At 42.2% G+C, this 20,724-nt stretch overlaps 1 protein-coding gene across 1 annotated transcript in view; it reads right to left on the bottom strand.

Moving 5' to 3' along the window:
- Window positions 1–20,724, bottom strand: part of LOC148013863 (CCR4-NOT transcription complex subunit) — an 81,819-nt gene that overhangs the window by 10,387 nt on the left and 50,708 nt on the right. The gene's annotated exons all lie outside the window — the stretch shown is intronic.

The raw sequence follows: 20,724 nt of genomic DNA, 5'->3' as shown, positions 1-20,724 counted from the left end.
TTAAAGTGAAAGAAAGCCTCCGACTTCAACACCAAGAAATAGACCCAAGTCATCTTGCTGTAGTCATCTACAATCAACATGAAGTACGAGCTCCCTGTCAAGGACTCATTCCTCATAGGGCCACAAAGATCAGTAGATACAAGTTCCATCAGGGAAGTAGACCACCGTGAAGCTTTGTTGGGAATCGCATCCCTATGCTGCTTCCCACGAATGCAAGAGACGCATGCCTGCTGGCTCACCACTATGTCCGGCAACCCTTGAACAAGCTATCCACGTGACGCCCTCCGAAGATAATCATAGTTCAGGTGACCAAACCGAGCATGCCAGAGCTCTGACTGTGTCTGAGAGATAAGAAGAAGAGTAGGAAGAGCAGTAGAAGACGTCAATTTGTAAATGCCATTCTCCTCATATCCTGATGAGAGAACCTTCCTTGACCCACGATCAAGGACTCGCACCGAATCACTGTCAAACTCCACCAATAGTCCAAGTGAACAAATCTTATGAACCGAAAGTAGATGATACCCTAAACCTGGCACATGCAAGACCTCTGAGGTATAGATACCACGACGTCCATCTGGAATAAGCTGCATCTCACCCCGTCTTGCAATAGACACCGAAGAGCTATCTCCGATGAGAATCTACCCACGCGAAGATCGCAACTGGGCAACACCAATTGATGAAGGAGTCATGTGCCGGGAGGCACCACTGTCAATGATTCACTCTCGAGCCTGGGTAGCTGTCATCGCAGCATTAGAAGCCTTCGGTGTAGAGCCCTCAATGACTGCTAGATAGAGAAACGCAGCTGATGAGGGTGCAGCCACCGCTCCAGAATCCTTCGAGTCCTTGTTGGTGTCCTTCGTGTCTTTGTCGGGGCAATCCTTCTTCCAATGGCCGGTCTTACTATAAATATGGCATGTGGATTCTTTTTCCTTGTCTTTCTTTGACTTATTGTCCTCCTTCTTCTTCTTTTGGTCCTTTCCCTTCTTCTGAGAGGCTTGACCTGTCAAAGCTTCTGACTTGGAAGCTTGCTGTCCCTTCAGTTGTTCCTCTTGGTCCAAGATCATAGGAACCAGCTCTTCCCACCGAAGAGTAGACTCACGCCCCGAAGCAATAAGGACGGAGTAAAAAGCACACAATCGTGGCGGCGATTGGAACAAGAGTGTGATCGCCATGTCTTGGGAGGAAATCGGCTTCCCCGCATTCGGAACCTGCATCTAAAGCTGTCTAAGCTTGTTGATATGCTCCCGCAACGAGGAAGACTTGTTCACGGACAAGGTCTGCATCTGCACCTCCAAAGAAACCCGCTTCATAAGGGTCATCCGGTTATACATCTGGTCAAGCTCTAGCCATATCTCCCGAGCCACCGTCAAGTGCTCGATGTGGGCTATCACGACTGTAGTACAAGACAGAAAAAGAAAAAAACGAATCCGGGCATTCAGTTTGTCCCAGTGAGACTGTGCCTTGGCTAACTCTGCACGAGCATCGGAAGAGAGTTTGGACTCATCTCTCACCGAGGGCCGGTCGATCTCCTCCTGTACAAGCTCTGCCAAATCATAAGACTCAAGGATGGCCAACATCATCACGTGCCAGATGCGGTAATTGTCGCCATCGAGCTTTTGATCTACAGGGAGAGCCGGTAAGACAAGCACCTTCCGATCCATGATCGTCTAGAACTCCAAGTCAATCTCTGTAGACATCTTCACTTGTAATGCCTTCACAAACGCAAAAGCAACCCCCTCTGACTGTGAAAACGCAGCCTACTAGGGCTCTTTCTTCCACGTCCCATACCTTCTTTACCCGCCGGAGGTGATGAAAAAGTAAAACCTGCACTTGAAAGCTGAAAACTCAGCCTTCCTCCTCTTCAAACAACAGTAAACAGCAGCAAATCCACCAACTGGACTCCTTTCCCGCACGCCCACGCTCGCTTCAACCTTGTTCCAATGCGCAGCCCTCCCGCTCGCCCTCAAACACTGGAAACGCAGCCTTGTGTCGCGATGAAATCTCCTCTTCAAGTAGGTTATTCACTCAGTCAGTCCTTCTTCACTGCTCTGATACCATGTTAGAGTGCAGTGATGCGGAAGCGTGGGACAAAGACTGAGAGAGAGAGAACGCAAAGAGAGAAGAGAGAGAAAGAGACGGTGGAAGATGAAGATCTACTATATAAAGTGTGCTGTATACAGAGATATGCAGATATGTACACGGGCGTAGTGTGCGGGACTGCGTGTCTCCACCTCGACGATGCAACCTGCTGTTCATCTCGAAGTCCGCTGCAGTCTGCACGATCTCCTGCCTGTAACTTGCGAACAGAACTCTAGAAAAGTGTGCAGAACATCGGCTATAAATAGCCAACCAAAATGCGCACAAAATAGACAGACCGGCTGCATTAAATGCAGCCGACTGACCAGTACAGGTGGTCAGTCCAACCAGGCTGCCGTACTGTACGGCCAGGAATCTGATCGCTAACACAACCCGCCACCGGTCTTTGCCTTCACTGGAGTGGAGGATCTTTGCCACTTTTTGAGCAAATCCAGCTCTAATACCGTGTCAAAAGATGATGTACCAACGAGTCAATAGGGTTTGCGGAGAGGAACACGTAATGAACTCGGCAAACATGGAGAAGAGAAGAGAAGAGAGAAGAAACTATGATGAATGGAATGATGAAGTTCTAAATCATGGAGTGAATGTGATACAAGGGAACAAGGGTGTCGTAGCACAAGGAAGATGATGAAGATAACCACGAACTACGAACCGCAATGTCCTACTGAAGGGGTGTGAGGGGAGTGGAAAGGATGGAGAGAAGAGGTGACAGACTGAAAAGAATCATCCGTGAGGAATGAATAAGAGAGTGGCCTATAAATAGGCACAGTCAGTCTAGGATGGCACCCCTTTTTGGGGATGTTGTAACCAGCTTTCCTTCAGTGAATGGGTGGTAAATCCCTAATTACAAGCTAATTACAGCAACAAACAATAAATGCAAATCTGAAACTACAAATTTACCTACTGATATTGGACAATGCACACCCGATTAGCCCCAAAACTGGCGCCCCTTTCGGTATTTATTTAGCTTTATTGAAAAAAAGGTTAATTTACAATGGGATTTTCCCGATCCCCTTCGCAATCCAAACTCCCTTTGCTGTCCAAAGTGACCAGCAAGTCTTCAATCTAATTTGCCCCTTAATTCGGCACTTAATTGGCCTTCAACTACTTTGATGGAGATGGAAATGCCCTAAATTCAATGGCTGGCTAGTCCTCCACCTGAATTTAGCTGAAATTCACCTTCAGCCCTGAAAAATCCAAGTCTTGGAGCTTCAATTTCTGGCACGCTTCCTGAGGCTACCGCTAAACTCTAATTTCTCCTGTAAATTAGGATTTACAGCAGAGAAATTTACAATTTCTCACCCTCCAAGGATCCAAATGCTGAGATCTTCGAAGCAACGCTGTGAAATGGCTAGGAGATGAGAGAGAAAGCTGTAGAGAGAGAAAAATCAAAGTTTTGTCGAGAAGAATGACTGAAAATCAATCAAATGCAGCTGCTGCCCTACCAAAACAGCCTGTAGATGCAAAGAACTGAAGAAAATCAGTCATTTACTGTTGTTGCCCTGTCTCAATAACCTATAGATGTTGTCACCTGCTATTGATTGGTCTTCTCCTGCCCTTAGCTGCCTTAGAAGATCCTCCAATGGCTACAAATCAGACCAACAACATCTCCTCCCTCTCTTTTTGCAAGCTGATTATACTAAAAATGCCTCTCTCCAACCTCTAAAGACGTTTTTCAATCTTACATACGCATTTTTAATAAGTGGCAACCTTTCAAAATGGTTTTTCCAACATTATCCATAATTAAATATTAATTTGAGCAAGGCTATGAAATGTCTAGGAGATAAGAGAGAAAATTCAAAGTTTTGTCGCGAAGAATGATTGAAAATCAGTCAAATGCAACTGTTGCCCTACTACAACAGCTTGTAGATGTAAAGAACTGAAGAAAATCAATCATTTACTATTGCCGCTTTGTCTCAACAACCTATAGATGTTGTCACATGTTGTTGATTGGTCTTCTCCTACCCCTAACTACCTCAAAAGGTCCTCCAATGGCTGCAAATCAGACCAGCAATATTTCCTCCCTCTATCTTGCAAGTTGAATACACTAAAAATGCCTCTCTCCAACCTCTAAAGACGTTTTTCAATCTTGCATGGGCATTTTTAACAAGTGGCAACTTTCCCAAATGGTTTTTCCAGCATTATCCATAATTAAATACTAATTTTCGATCTTTAAATACTAAAAATTAATCTAACGATTATTTTGGTGCCCAGAAAAATGATTTGACTAGCCAATAATTAAATTGGCTAGGTAACTTCCATTCCCGAATTGGCATTAGGTACCATTAAATGCCACATCTCTAATGTCACCAACTAACACTTATGGCCAAATGAATGACCTAGGCCAACAACTGGAGTATAACTTATAGCAACTTTTGTCTTTGACATCCCGTGGTTTCCTTGGGTCTCGGGCTCGTAAATTTACTCTAACCCCAATTACACCTCACATGTCCAACATTTACTTAACCATGTGATTAAAAATTAATCCACATATTAAGTGAGGTTTCAAAAATACATGTCCTCATGACAGACTGCAAACCCCAAACGCAAAACGCAAAAACCCAAACTACAGGTGAAGGGTGAAGGGTTTCTCAATACTATCCCCTTCTAAGAATCGTTGAATCATTTGTCATGATTTGTGTCAAAAGGGTCTATATGACCAAGTGCACAGACGATGGGACCTTGGAATATACAGCAGTGTTTGCGCTAATAGCACAAATGACTATCATCTTGATGATCATTGCATTGGTTACTCATGAGAGATGGCTATGAATTCAGCCTTTGAATTGTCTTAATGGTAACCTCCAAGAAGAGATCTGTGGAGCAGCCATTGGGCTTCAATCTCACAATATCAAAGGATTCAAAAACTAGTTACAAAAGGCCCGTGATGGACCAAAGCAAGCACCCCAAGTTTGGTATCACAAAAGGCCCTTCATGAACCAAAGCAAGCACCCCAAGTTTGATATCAACAAATCTTCTACTTTTTTCTTGCTCATGCCTTCCAGAGGCCAAACTTTGACCTGGTAGTAAGTGACAAATGGACAAAGATTAGACTTCTTCACTTTATATTAAGCTTCGGACATTTGAGTTGAAACACCTACCTAGATTCAATAGCATAGTAACAGGGGATGGCAGTCTCGGCCCTGCAGATGTAGGGACACTACCCCACACACAACTGTTGGTGGAGATACCAAAATGGAATGGGGATCATCCCCTATCTCATGCCCAACAGCTATCCCCTTTTCAAGGACAGCCAATGTTTTTGGCAATGGATGTCTTCTTTTTCTTTTGACTTTTAACCTTTTTCTTGCAAAAACTTGAATACATTAGATTTTTTTGTTTCCCTTTCCTCACACAAATAAACACATGCAAAATAAGCATACTCGAATACCAAATCAACCCAAGTCACATGCAAGAGAGTCTTTTTAGAACGTGTCTATTCATGAATATCCACATGTTTTGTGATAGTACACATCCACCCACCACATTACATGCATAGATTTGGTAAATATGAAGTCTAAAAGGTTATTTATATATGCTATCCTACCCCCCGTTCCTATCCTTGGTTTTGGCCATCTCCCATCCCCATTCCCAACCCCGTCCCCATACCCCATCCCATGTTACTATGTCCAATGGTTAACCTATAGACAAGGCACAATACAAGCCATACACATAGAAATGTAACAAAGGAATGGATATCAAACTTGCATAGTAACATGGGATGGGTTTTGGGGACAGGGACGCTGACGCTGACGCGGACGACCATCCCCTGTCACCATGAGAGGGGGCTATAAGATGGGGACAGGATTGAGACAGTACAAGGACGCAATGGGACTAGGAGGCAAAGCTAGAAAATGGCTATCCCTTGTTACTATCCAGACTCACCTCCAATCATGCAAACCCACAGAGCATGGGACCAACGGAATAACAAGCCATCCTCAAGTCAGAAGGGCTAGAATCTCTTACCACCAACTGACACTAACCTTTTAAATACACCTTGTATTTTCCTCAGAGTCTTTATGGTGTGAACACAACCAGGCACTTTTTACCCTCTTGTGTGGGAGGGGTTTTTTTCCCCATGTGAATTCACTTTAGTGTGTAGGCCTATATAACCTCGAGGTTGTAGCTTGTATTCTCATTCTTGTGATTCATTTTAGTGAAGATACTCTTGCACGCTTCTTTGTGTGTCTCCTCTCACTCTCACTCTCTACTCCACTTCTTGTCTATCAAGCTGTCCATTCGATTCAATAGTGGTATCAAAGCCATTGTGCCACTGGCCGCACCGCCATTGCTACATTGGTTCCACCGCCACCTTTGACGTGTGGAGTCCCTCATGTGCTGCCCGCAGCTGCTGTCACATCAACTGTGACCTTTTCTGCATCGCTTTCTCTCTACGCGGCCTGCACACAATTTTGGGTGCAGTCCTGCACACACGTGAACGACCTCAGCCTTGCACCCAGCCTCTCTCAGCCCTGCCTCTACACATCTCTGCAATTTTCTGTTGCACCTGAAATCTCAGAAACCCTACTTTTTTAATTTGGAGTTTTTCAGAAATTTTCACAATTTCCGATTCGTCTTGCCTGTCTCATTCTCAATTTCCAAGAAATTATCAATTTCACCCACTCCGCACCCAACAGTTTGGGGGTTTTGACCGAACTGCCCAATTGCTGCAATTTCTTGAAATTTCCACCATAAAATTTGGGGCTTTGCTGGATTCACAGTCCATTGCATGGATCTTCATCGAGTTTGTGCAAATCCGGTAATTTTTCCACCATTCCCACAAAAAATTTGGGGATTACTACCCCAAATACTTTTGCATGCAAATGCTTGAACAGCATCTGCATCAACACTTGCATTGATTGTAAGCTCTTTATCATCTCATTGTAGTTTTTAGCCTTTTTTTTGAGGGACTGCATTGGTGTAGTCTTAAACCAAGAAGAATATGCAGTTGCTTACACAAGCAAAAGGTAGTAAAATGCAAAAAAAGAATGCTACTACCTATGAAAAGGAGCTAATCACCATCATTCAAGCTTTCAAAGATTTGAGACACTATCTTTTAGGCAAATAGATCCTGACAATCTGAGGTATTTTCTCAACCAAACTAGAGATTTCTAAGAGGCATATTCAATGAGCCAATTATTTAGCTCAATTCAAATTTCAAATATTGCATATTCCTGAGAAGCAAAACAAGGTAATGCCTTGTCAAGAAGGCCTAAGATTCATACAATGTCTATAATTCATCATACAAATTTCATTGGTATGAGAAACATATATGCTTCTAATGAAGGTTTTAAAATCATTTGAAAAAGTTTACAAATTGGTAAAAAGACAAACTCTCATGTTATCAAAGATGGATTTTTTTCGATGGGAAATAAATTTTGTATTACTCAAGATTTGTAGCCTAAAATAATGGAAGAATGACATGTTGCTCCCTACATGGCTCATCGTGGTATTTTGGACACAATTGAGATGCTTAAAATGTATTTCTTTTTGTCAAGCCTTCGAAGAGACATTGAGCAGTTTGTTAAAGAATGACTTGTGTGTCAAAAGATAAAGTTTGATCACCAAAAGTTTGTAGAGCTTTTACAACCATGACCAATCCCAAGTTAACCTTGTGAAAACATTGCTATGGATTTTATTTTTGGCTTACCAAAAAAAGCCAATGGCAATGATAGCACATGGACTATTATTGACAAGTTCAACAAATAGGCTCATTTCATTCTAGTCAAGAAGAATATTAAGTCTCAGTATATGAATAGCATATTTATTCACCAAATCTTCAAGCATCATGGTTACCACAATCCATTGTGAGTGAAAGGGATCCACGAATAGCTAGTCTCTTTTAGTGATCTCTCTTTGAAAATTTAAATACAAAGCTTATTTTTTCTTCCTCTTGTTATCCTCAAATTGATGAACAAAGGGAGATAATCAATCTCACAATATTGAATACGTTGAAGTGCTATTGTCATAAAGCCAACCAACAATGGAAAAAGTATATACATTAAGTAGAGTGTGTCTCGAATAACATAGTTCATACTTCTACACGTAAAACACATTCGAGATCATATATGGTAAACCACTCTTACTTCCTATTCTCAAAGGGGGAGATATTTCATCTAATGAATTTATACATAACACGGATACACCGTGAGACAAGCTATACAAAGATCTCAAGGAAAACAAAAGAAAGTAATAGATAAACATAGAAGACATTTTGTTTTACAAGGAGGTTGCATGTGGCTGAAATTTAACAAAGCTTGTCTAAGAAACTCTAACAAGCCTTCATCCAAAGTCACTAAGCTCACAACAACAAATTAAGAGTCATTTCAAGTCAATGAAAAGATAAATGATTTTTGTTATAGATTACAACTTCCAAAGAATTAGAGAATTCACAACACTTTTCATATTCATATTTCGAAGCCTTATGACAGGCCCCTTGAGAAACCACATCATTCTGTGCAATTTTCCTTCTTCAATTCCATTTCGGATTTCAATTTCCAACCCCAAAAAGCCTTTCTACGGCCTTTTGAGAGAGTCAGAGCGCCACTCCGAAGACTTCAGTGGACGAGACTCGAGACTGTTAGTGCCTATATATACCACTTCCCATTCATTCTTCACCTAGTTTACCACACTCACTTCTTCTAAGACTTTCGTCTCTCCTCTCTCCTTCCATCATATTCTATAAATGCCCTGTCTACTGTGCATTAGGTTTGCGTTTGGAGTTCATTTCTAACCTAGCGTCAACTTCTCCAACCTAGCGACAGCACATCCATAGCTCACAACAATTCCTCCTCCTCCAAGCGTCATCTTCACCTTTGTGTTTGACTATCTAAACAGTTTTTCTTCATCGTGCAACTTCATCCACAAGCAAGCATCATCATCAGGGTTAGTTGGATCTTGTGTTTTGCATCCTCGCCACTTCCTTTATCAGACGTCACACTTCCTAGTTAGCGTCATCATCATTAGAGATTGTTGACATTTACATTTTCAGTAACTGGCAACAATCAGTCTTTAGTCCTACGTTTGCAAACTCAAAAGGCCTAAAGACTGATACCAGTTACTGGAGAGTTTTTAGGCATCAGTCTTTAGGCCTACGTTTGCAAACTCAAAGGCTCCTCACCCTTCGACGACACTCTCCCTACTCCAAGCATCACCTCTTCATTCCTGCATTGCACATTCACAAGCTTCTTTAGCAATCTCTCTACTCCAAGCGACAATTCATCATCCCTGCGTTTGCAAACTCGGAGGCTTCTTCGGCAATCTCCCTGCTCCAAGGCATCCTTTGTGCTACGGCACCCTTGTTTTAGATCCACTTCATTATTTCATTCATTCATCTAAGTTTCTCTTCTTTTCTTCTCTCAATGTTTGTCGTACACACTTTGTGTCTCTCCATGCAAATCCCACTCTCTCTCTGGTTGCTCAGTCATTTCTTGACAAGGCCTCCACCACTAGAATCTAAAATAGAGGATCCATTTGAAGTACGTGAACGAGAAGATATAGTTCAACCAAGCAAATAGTTTTTCATATGATTAAAAAACAAGGAACATTTCTAAAAAGTTTCTTTTGAAATTTAAAATTATTTTCATTTAGATTCTAAATGGAGCCATAAGAGTATTTTAACGATTATCAAAAAATGCTTTCACCTTATGAAAAAGTTGTAGGATGAAAAGTACATTAGATGCTTATTTTTTTATAGGACACCTTGTGATCATGTAAGCATTTCAAAAAGATACATGAGATGCTTATCTTTTTGTGAAATACCTTGTGATCATATTTGGATTGTCATTGATGAGATGCCCAAAAAGAATCAAAAGTTTAGTCAAGTGCTCAAATTGCCAACAAGTCCAAATGACTAAGATTTTTTCACTCAAATAGTCGCATCGACTAGAAGCCCACATAATGAGTGATTTCAGAGGGAAAAACCAAATGCTTATGATCAAGAAAATAAACCATGAACCGATGAACCTATACAATTAAGCTCTCCAAAATTGAAATTTGGCGACTTTTAAAATTTCAAAGGTAACTATTTTTTTAAGTTACTTAAACTTAAATTTTTTTCATGTTAAAGGCTCCGAAATTTCACAAGGAACGATTTCGACTTCAATAGCTATCTCAAATTCTTAACCATTTGAGATATTACTCAAGTAGAAGGCTTAGAAGCTTCTTTCACTAGAAAATTGACAGATGACATCTAGAATAGGACTTGTCATTTTGAAAGTAACAAGTGTCCCTACTCTTATCATTTTGTTGAGCACTTATCATTTTCAAAAAACACTTGGCATTTGTAGCCTCCACTTTCCACTTTTGAGCACCCAAGCCCCACATCTATATATTGGAGGTCTCTCTCTTCACTTTGAAAAAGCACTAACACTGAAATTTCCGCCACATGCTTTATACACGCTTAGCTAACACTCATCCAAAAAGCTTTCTACTTAGAGTAAACATATCAAAGCACAAAAAGAAGGAAATAAGCTTTCTACCTAGTTTATGCAAAAATTAGGATCAAACTCTAATTCTCACAATTGCAGCAAATTAGTCCATTATATATGGTTTAAGCACTTGGTGCCCATGATTTGTTTCAATAAAATCCAATAAAGGGGGAAGGATCGGTTTCCCTCTCAATCCAAGATGGCTCTATGCCATCGGGCATAAAATCTGAGATATCACAATCAAAGTACAAAGGAAGCAAAGTGAAAAAGTCCTTTCAAGTGAACTGTATGACTCTACACTCCCGATGAAGCATCAAAGATAAATGCATTCCTCATGGTTCATATATGCCAACAACCCCAGAAGCGTAAGAAAAAAAACAGCACTTTCATATCAGCCTGCATGGCATCCACAAACTTGGGATGTCCAAAGATCCACTCTTTTCAAAGCATCGATAGTCCAACCACACGAAACCAAATGGCCAATAGTAGTAACCAAACACTCCGCACCATCGCACAAGTAAGGAGCCAATGGCAAGGGATATCTACCGATGTTTAACAAAAGAAGTAGCAACCATTGAAAATCCTTCGCTTTGTCACAAGGACGTGAAATTTTGAGATGTTTTAATCTTGCCGATAATATGAGACGCACATGGCAATTATTTCATGGTAACAAGCCAAGGACCTCAAGGATGCAGTGCATGCCAAAGGAAGTTATATAAGTTATACCTGATAGCTACTAGGTGATACCCGGTGTCAAACTTGGGCCTAGACCAATTTATTGGCCACTAATATCGATGGTGACACTACAGACTTTTGTTACTATGTGGCAAAGAATGATTGACTCCATTATAATTGCCAAGAGTTTTGAAAATGGAGATATGGAAATGCATTTTAGAGTCTCAAAATGGATATTCGGCTAGAAGCTGGAAAGTGTCATTCATGAAGATTTCATTTGGCTTTATAAAAGATTAGCAAACAAGACATCACAATTTGTACAAGAGTGGATTCTTGTCAAAGCATAGTAACATGGGACAAGTTCTAGGGACAAGGACGAGAATCAAAATTTGCAATCCCCTACTATCAACATCAAAGAGGGCTGTAACGTGCGGATGGGAGTGGATGTTATAGGGACAAGATGGGACAAAGACAAGCAGCTAGAAAATGGTCATCACATGTTACTATGTGGCAAAGAATGGCCGACTCTACTATAATTGCTAAGAGTTTGAAAATGGAGATGTGGATATACATTTCAAAGTCTCGAAATGGACTTTCGGCCTTGGTCTAAAGTGACAAAACAAGAAAATGGAAACCGGAAGAATATGAATATGAATATGAATATGAATATAATATAAATGTGTGTGCATGCACATGCGCACGCATGTTATACTACACTAGAGAAGTTACTACTTTAGCATTTACATAGTTAGATGCTTACGTTGCCAAACATACACATTATGCTCACTATTTAGTAGCTATTGGTTGCTAGCAAGAGTTACGAGTTAGTACAACCTTCATAGTTATGCAAATCTTTGTGTGACTCCATGCATCCTCACACTTCGGATGGCTTTAATAAAGAGAAATAAGCATGCAAACACATGCAATAAAAGTATAATTGAGATTAGAAATGAAACCTGAAATCTAAAAGACATTGCATGTCGGTCAAAAAAAAAAACATGGGTGGATAAAGTTCAAGGCCACTTCCCTCAATCCAAAAAACAAAACTTTTCCTTTTTCAACACAAGAATTATGGAGATGATCTGATCATGAAGATGCTTGCTCGAGATTGATTTGATCATGGACATGCTTAGCTTTGAGTACTGTAAAGTCATGTTTAACTTTTGAATTTTGGAAAGCTTTATTTTCTTTTGCATTCTAATAGTTGTGTCTGGCTATTCTGTGCAAGAAAAGCCATGAGCCAAAAGCTGCAAGGCTGAGATAGCATCAAATTCAAGTCGTGGCTAGCAATTTGGACAAATTGTGCAGTGATTGCTCAGTGTTTGCTGTCAAAAAGAGAGGGCACTACTGTTCCAAACCTAGTGAGCCTGTTGACAGCAGCTCTCAAGGCTGTCTTGGCTTAGCAAAGCTAATCCTTGGGCTGGCGGTGCTAATCAGAGCATTGGCAATGCTTTCCAGAGAGCTGGCAGTGTTGCCTTAGAGCCGGTGATGTTTCTGGCCTGCTGCTGGCTGGTGTGCTTGCAAACAAGCAACCAGGCTATTGTGTTGCTGTTTTGACTGATAACTAATTGACAATTGTGGAGGCCGATCTGATCATGGAGATGCTTGCTGGCTGCATGTGTGCTGCTGTAAGTCACGAAGCAAGACATCCAAGGTAATCTTAGTTGGCTGCACTGATTTAGACAAGGTGCTGGTGGCACGTCAGAGATGCAGTAACGGTTGTAGCACCTGAGTGGGGCAGATGCATCTAAGTAGAGTTGTATTATTCTATTAAAATAAAGTAAAGAAACACTAACAGGTGCATGCAAAGGTTTTGAGCAAATTGTGCTCATATCTGGGTGGCATTGTGCAACCAAGGTAACAGTGAAACATTTCACCCCTGAATCAATCACACCTGCAACATTGCATTTCCGCACAAAATGTTTCACCCTTGGGGATGTCCTAAGTGAGATGCAACATGAAATCGCAGAATAACACATGTAAAATACATATATTCAACAAGTGTACTATAGACATTGCTTGTTTCCTTTGGAGTGAAATGGGTATGTGAAAAACACTAAAATATTTCAACAGTGAAACGCATTTCATGTTACATGCCTCGTGAAATGTGTTTCATGGTTACCATATGTGCAACTACCTAGAAGTGTTTTAGCTCCGCTTGTTCTTTACTTTCTATTCTGATTAACTGTTGAATCTATGGTCGATTTAAGTTCTGCTGCCCTATGGTTTACTAAAGGTAAACTCACTTTGGACAATAGAAATGACCACCTAGGGCCATTGTAAATGTCTAGAACTTTGGCCAATTATGTGTCTGTGGTACTAGGAACATTTCTAGCAAGGTTCTAGCTCATTTTGTGACTGGTCATTTGTTGAGGAAACTGCTACCGCGTCACAGATACACTGCACCTTCATAAAGGATGCCTCCCTTTGCATGTTGAACCCCAATGTCTTTCAAAGAATCAAGAGACCACATGAAAATATTAGAAAAGATAGTGGGGATTAGTTTGGAAGGCAAACATCGAGACTTTAAATAGACACAACTTTACAGCTCTTTGAGTAGGACATGATGGGCCAATTAGTTAAGTTGCATCTAATACCCCTTTTCACTCATCCCAAGGGGGAGACGGCAAGTATCAATTTCAACAAGCAGCAAACCCTGAAATCTCTCCTTTAAACTGCTATTAGATAAGGCTCAAATAGCGTCCCATACTTGTTGATTGCTTGAAGTCCAAGTTCTGCCGTTTTTCTAAATGTTACAAGGGCTAAAAGTTAGTAAGTGTGTTTTGGGGACTTTACATCCTTTAATGGACCAATCAGGTAAGTTGCATTTCAATCCCCTCGTTTTCTTCTGTGTAAGGAGATTGCTTCCCCCATCCTCATCAACCACCTGATACATAGATATGGACTATGAAACATACACCATCTTAAATGGACCAGTCAGGTAAGTTGCACTTAATCCCTCTCTTTTCCTTCTCCCCAAGGGAATTACTTACCCCATTCTCATCAGCCACGTGAGCCATAGATATGGACTGCAAAATATTTGACAGCTGCAAACCATAGAATCTCTCCTTTGAACAGCTAATAAATCACGCTGAAATAACCTCTCAAGTCCTGTTTATTGTTTGAAGACCTAGATATCCGCCTTTTTCACAAAGTTACAAGGGCTAAAAAAGGCCCCATTAACCTAAATCTTGATCTTCCTGCGGCACATTATCCTTCGTATATGAATCTCTTATCACCTGCTCCCTGCTTGGCCTCCATATAGATGAAATGGAAGGCGTCTTCCGACTGACCTTTTTTTTTTCGTGAAGATAATTGAATTAAGTAGTAAATATTTACATGAGACCATCAGGTCAACATTCTCACTATATCTCTTACATGCTATTACATCAGAGCATCAGGTCAGCATACTCAATCTCTCGCACACTGTCACTGTAGAAATTTACAAGATGTGAGTAGGCTTCTCAGAACAACCTATTACATAACCAATTCTAATAAATCAAACAGAAAGACCAACTGGAGTAGAGCGAACAATCGCCAACCAAGGAGCGGCAATGTCCGGAAGGACCAAGTCTGCTGACATCATAGAAGTGATTTGCCATAAGACCAATCCACGCACACAGATCACATGCCCATGGATGCTCGATGCCGAATCAAAAAGTATGCCATATGTGACACAGGGCTGTCCATCTAAGAAAATGGAATAGGCAAGAACAATCTGAAGACAAAGAGGGCATAGAGGACATATTTCCCATAATCCACGAACGAACTGGTATGTGGTGCTGGGACATCGAGAACCACACACGGGAAATGAAATTCCATATCTGTCTCACAATAGGGCAAGAGACAAAGAGGTGAAGCAATGTCTCATCACATGTAGTACAGAAAACACAGCAGCCTCCAAAGATCTTTCAGGTACGGAGCACTTCTCCCATTGGAAGACCCCCAATGAGCAGCCTCCACATGGACACTTTACCCTGATACGGAACCTTAGACTTCCAAAGCTGGATAAATCTGTCCCACCACTTCTTTTTGCTATCCCTGAGATGACAGAACTTATTAACCTTCCCCGTGACCCATCTTTTAGCTTCCACCATCTGATGATATATCTAATTTATTGACCTTTTCTGAAAGTCATCAGGAAGCACAAACTTCCAGTCACGCCATGGATGCAATGGCTGTAATGTAAGCAAAGGAGAGAACCTCTGAAGACAGTCTTGTATAGAATACCAAATGTCCATGTATCCACAAGGCACCCTAAAGTACCGACGAATACGCCTAAAAGAATAAAGGTGGGGCTGCCCCGGAATAACCCCATCATAGACTATCTTCAACCCTAACCTAGCCATCCGATTAAACTTATCTCGCTACAAATCTTTTGTGTGGCCAATCCAACAACCTTGAGGAAGCCAGTATTTCTCCTTGCAACGAATTTTCCTCCGTACGAATATCCGGAGGACGCCAGACAGCAAAACAAAGCATCTCTTGCCATGAAGCACTTAAATGAGAAAGGAGAAAAGACTAGGAGACCTTTATGAGCCTCGTAGAATTAAGCGCATGCCACCAGGAAGCATGAATAACCATGCTTCCATGAGAGATGCCAATCTTTTCTATGAAGAATTTGGCAATAGTTGACCAAGGATGACACTGAATACATAGAATCTGCAAAAGGGACAACCTCAAAGCGGCCATATGCAAATTAACATCCAACAAAGCTGCACCCCCCATCCTTTTCGGAGTGGTCACATGCTGCCAAGAGATCCATACCTGCCCCAAACGATTGCCTTTCTTTTTCCACAACATAAATCTGATAGGCTGGACCAATTCCAAAAGAGACTTCTTAGTCCAAGGCAACAATGGCAGAAAAAACGAAATCATACTAATCATGATGCATTGAGCCACTTTTAGCCTAACATGAAGAGGCCAACTCTCAGATTTCCAGTACATGAACCTGTCATGGATTCGGGATGCCATCCAATCCAACAAAGCATGGGGAGCAACCTCCACACCAATAGGATATCCCGGGTGTCTAGTTATATTGCCCCTTGGGATCACAATTCCATTCCATCCAAAGGCCTGTAGATCATTCTCCGTACAAGAGAGAATGGTGGATTTTTTAGTATTAATGTGAAGACCCGATGCCAAAGCAAAAAGGTTCCAGACCACCATTGCCCGTTTGACATTAATAGGATCCGCCTTGAGAAACATAAAAGAAACATCTGCCAAAGATTGACCCACCAGCTGATCACCGCTAGGAAGAGATAAGCCAACTATCTCACCTTGAGCTCCCAACTCATCTAATAATGAGAGCATCGGGTGAGTTACCAAAGCAAACAAGAAGGGGTTGAGTGGACAGCCTTGCTAAGAGACCGAGATAAGGCGATTCCCTCCGTAATCCCTCCATTAAGAGCAATATGGGCCACTGCACCCTGACTTATGGTATCAAGTAGAGAAATCATACGGGGGCCAAAACCCATTGTAGACATTAATTGCCGCAAAAATGACCAACTGACATGATCAAATGCCTTCTCAATATCCAACTGAAGCATAACAACCTGCTGGCTAGAATCTTTGGCATAATCGATTCCCAACTAGACATTCAAAATGTTGTGCATTATATTCCGACATTTAATGAAACCGTATTGACGTGGATGAATGAGGTGCGGAAATACTTTTTGCAATCTGTTGGCAATGATCTTGGAGAAGATTTTATATAACGATCCCATAACTGAAATGGGTCTCCATTGTTTCAAAGAGGACGAAGAGGGAACTTTGGGCAACAACCTGATGACTGCAATCGTCCAGTCTGAAGGCATCATACCCGAGTTCCACACCTGCTGACACAATCGAGTAAATGGGTCCTTAAGCAGTTGCACATTGGCTGAAAACGGCTCGTTAGGAAGCCCATCCCAGCCTGGACTTTTCCTTCAAGGCAAGTGAGACGGCACTTCTTCCACTTCCTCTTCAGAAATATCGGCCTCCATTAGATTCAACCATTCTGGTGCCACCTGATTACTAACCAAGCCACAAATGTATGTTCGAGCAGAGAAAACAGCATCTGTAAGGATCTCTTGCGGACCCAACAAGGCCCTGCAAAAGTCAATAGTCATCCGAATAATGGAGGCATGATCAATCACCATATCACCTTGCCCATCCTTTAAGCGCACAATATTTTCCTGAGCATATTTCTGATGCACACGAGTAAAAAATTGATGAGTTTGATTATTGTTATCATGTAAAGCTTCGGCTCTGGCTAACAGTTTGTATTTTGCATACTCCTCTTCCTGAAGAGATTGGACCCTGCCTTTCAACCATTCACTGCAAGTGAGCAAGTCATCATCGAAATCCCCAGTCTGACAAAAAGCTAAGGAATGGGCTACTAAAGCTTGAGCATGTTGCAATTCAACTCGAAACAAGGAAGCATGTTGAATACCATATTGTTGAGATAAGGCTCGCGCATTATCCCTAAAAACCGCCCATGCTTCCATTCCTATAGATAGAACCTTCAAGCTAAAAGAAGCTATTAGGTGCTGAACATCTACCAAAAACTGATTTTGCTGCAAAAAAGATTGATTAAACCGAAGACGCAAATGGGCAAGGAGAGCCTTGAATGCATGAACAAGTATGTGGCTCATTTCTAGGACCAAAGGGTAATGATCTAACAGAACATGTCGTCTTTCCACCCGCATATCAATGACTACAGGAAGAAAGGAGACACTTTGGCAGATGTAGATTCCATCCAGTCTGGCCCAAGTATTTGGATGCTGAAAAGAGCGATAAGTATATCCAGCTTGTGATGGATACATCCAGGACCACATGTCTTGTTTCAAAGATGTTGCTGCAAGAGCGTCCCAAGCCTGCCGCTCAAGACCATCCATAACCGAATGTGGAGAGGTCGCTGATCTGCAGAAACACAGGCATTAAAGTCACCCATAACAAAGCCTTGACAAGCCAAGGTAAGGCAGTGCAGGTCCTCCCAAAGCTGATGACGATCCCTTGCATTAGAAGGAGCATACACGCCTACAATCCACAGAACCTCCCCCTCATAACATATTTCCAAGATCAGAAATCGACCGCGGGTATCTTGAGAAACCAATGTTGGTTGCAAGGAGGATTTGACAGCCAGCATAATTCCCAATTTGTATGGAGCGCGACCACTCAAAAAGACCGCATAATCCTTATACACATAAGAAGATCCAACCAAAGAATGTTGTTTGTGCTCCACAGCACAAAAAACATCCCAATTTCCGGCAAGCACAACTTTCCACAACAGATATTGCTTGCTGCCCGAAGAAATACCTTTTACATTCCACAAAGCAAGTTTCATGATCAATCAGACAATAAGAAAAACTATTGAACCATCGCTTTCCCTTTCCCTTTTACATCTATAGCCTTGGCAGCCTGGAATCTCTCCATTTCAGTACGTATAACATCTACAAGATCTGCTCTCTACATACCCGCAATCGAAGCTTGGGAAGTCACCTCCAGTTTGCTGGGAGTGGAAAACGTCCCGAGGAGGCACAAGCCTTCCACGAGCTTCGAATCGCAAGGCTGAATCAGAAGTCCTTCTATCTTCCACTGCTCGGGTATGCAAAGATTGAGGTTTCATATAAAAACCCCTACCTCTGCGTTGGAAGGTTTAAGTGATTGGGGGTGGTGAAGGATGGACAGGATTCAATCGAGAATCTTGCCTAGCATTACGACAAACCACAGTGACCCAAGAATCCTCCCGAGGAGACAAATTCCGCCCTACCACAGTCGAAGGACGCTCCCCACCCTTGTGAGGGTCATTCTTCTTGCCTTCGTCACGACCTTGTTGGGGAAGGTGCTCTGGATCAAGTATTGTTTGCTGAAACATGTGTTGAGGGTGGTGGTCTTGCATTTCCATATCTTGATCCATAGAGCCCTGCACTACCTCTGTATTTTTGTCGCATTCCAAAATGAAATGGCCCAATTGACTGCATCTAAAACAATGTCCCGCAAAAGTACCCCATTTCAACTCATACACCAACGTTTGTAAGCCTAGAACTTCAAAATGAATTTTTTTCGGGCGAGGTTTACTTGTATCCCACAGCATACATGCCCGGTTCCTATTATAGGAAGCCAGTCGAGGTTCCACCACAACCTCACCAAGGGTTCTCAGTACCATAGGGAGAAGTCTCCAAAGATGCGCAGGAAAATCCACCACCTCTACCCAAATTGGGCAAGCCTATATCAGCATGTCCTGAAATTCAGCCATGGGCCTCCAAGGGACCACATGAACTAGCTGCCCATCCATAAACAAAGGAATGCGTTGCATGACAAGAGCCCGTACTTCTGCAGAACAAAACAGAACCTCAAAGAACCTGCATACGCCCTGAAGCATCATCTGGGCATTGTTCAGAACTGCAGCCAAGCACGAATTCTGCTGATCAAAAGAGTCCTTCTAGTAAAATAAAATATGGCTGCCCTCTCATGGAAAGCAACTATCTGTTGTAGGACCAGGTCAGTTCCCATGACTGCTACTACTTGATCCCCTTCCGGTAATGTGTTAGCTTTATCCTCATTACTGTGAACATAATCCGACATAAGATGATTGGCAGTGGCCAACATTAACTGTAAAGACCCATTAGGTTGTGGACATGAAACATGAACCTCAGGCTGAGGCAAATTCGGGCCGAAGGCCGGTTCTTCAACCGACATCCTACGACGTTTGCCCATCTCTTCACTATCCAGCAACGGCCCAGGTTCATCTACCAACAAATCACCATCCGAGTCAGCCAAGTCTTTGTCATTCCCTTGCCCGATCTGCTGATCGAGAAAGGCCATATCGATACCATTAGATTCCTACAGGTTTGCCATAGCAGAAGCAGATTCCGATCCCAAAATTCTTCCTCTGTATCTCTCTCACTCTGTTCAAAACCCTCAGATTGTGCTGCAAGCTCTCTACACAGTTTCAAAATGAGCAGCTACACGTTGAAGATCGTCCATGCCAGAGGCGGATGCAGAGTTGGCTACAGCTGCCCCACAGCTAGTAGTAGTAGTATTATTAAGGAAGCTCTGAATCTCCTTATGATGATGAATATCCGTCAGGCTGCTACTGCTCTGGCTCAAGTAGGGTTCCAGAATAGAGTGCATGGACCTGCACGGACTGTTGAAGGTGAAGAGCTTGCCGGCAGCCGAGAGGACGATGAGGGCCACATGGACATCGCAAAGCACGATCAGCTCTTGGCCCTTCTTGAAGAGCCCAACCTTGCGCTTGCAGAAGCTCACGTTCCGCCTCTCTCTCTCTCTCTCTCTCTCTCTCTCTCTCTCTCTCTCTCTCTGTGTGCGCTGACACAGAGCAGGATTGTGCAGGCGTTCAGGCCTCGACAGAGTCAACACAAAGGGTCAGGTCGCCATCGCTCGATCCAACCAATTTTAAAAACCCATCTGCTTGTCACACAAGGATTTTCCTAACTTACTACACAAATCTTTTTAAATCATTACCACTAACTAAATGTTTTTTGAGAGTATCAAGGGCCTCCTAACTTACTACACAAAT

The sequence above is a fragment of the Lygodium microphyllum genome, chromosome 25 (genome assembly GCF_053477565.2).
Source record: "Lygodium microphyllum isolate KBCC chromosome 25, Lygodium_microphyllum_v1.1.10, whole genome shotgun sequence".
NCBI classification, from domain to species: Eukaryota; Viridiplantae; Streptophyta; class Polypodiopsida; order Schizaeales; family Lygodiaceae; genus Lygodium; species Lygodium microphyllum.
This window is presented reverse-complemented; position numbering and strand designations above follow the sequence as displayed.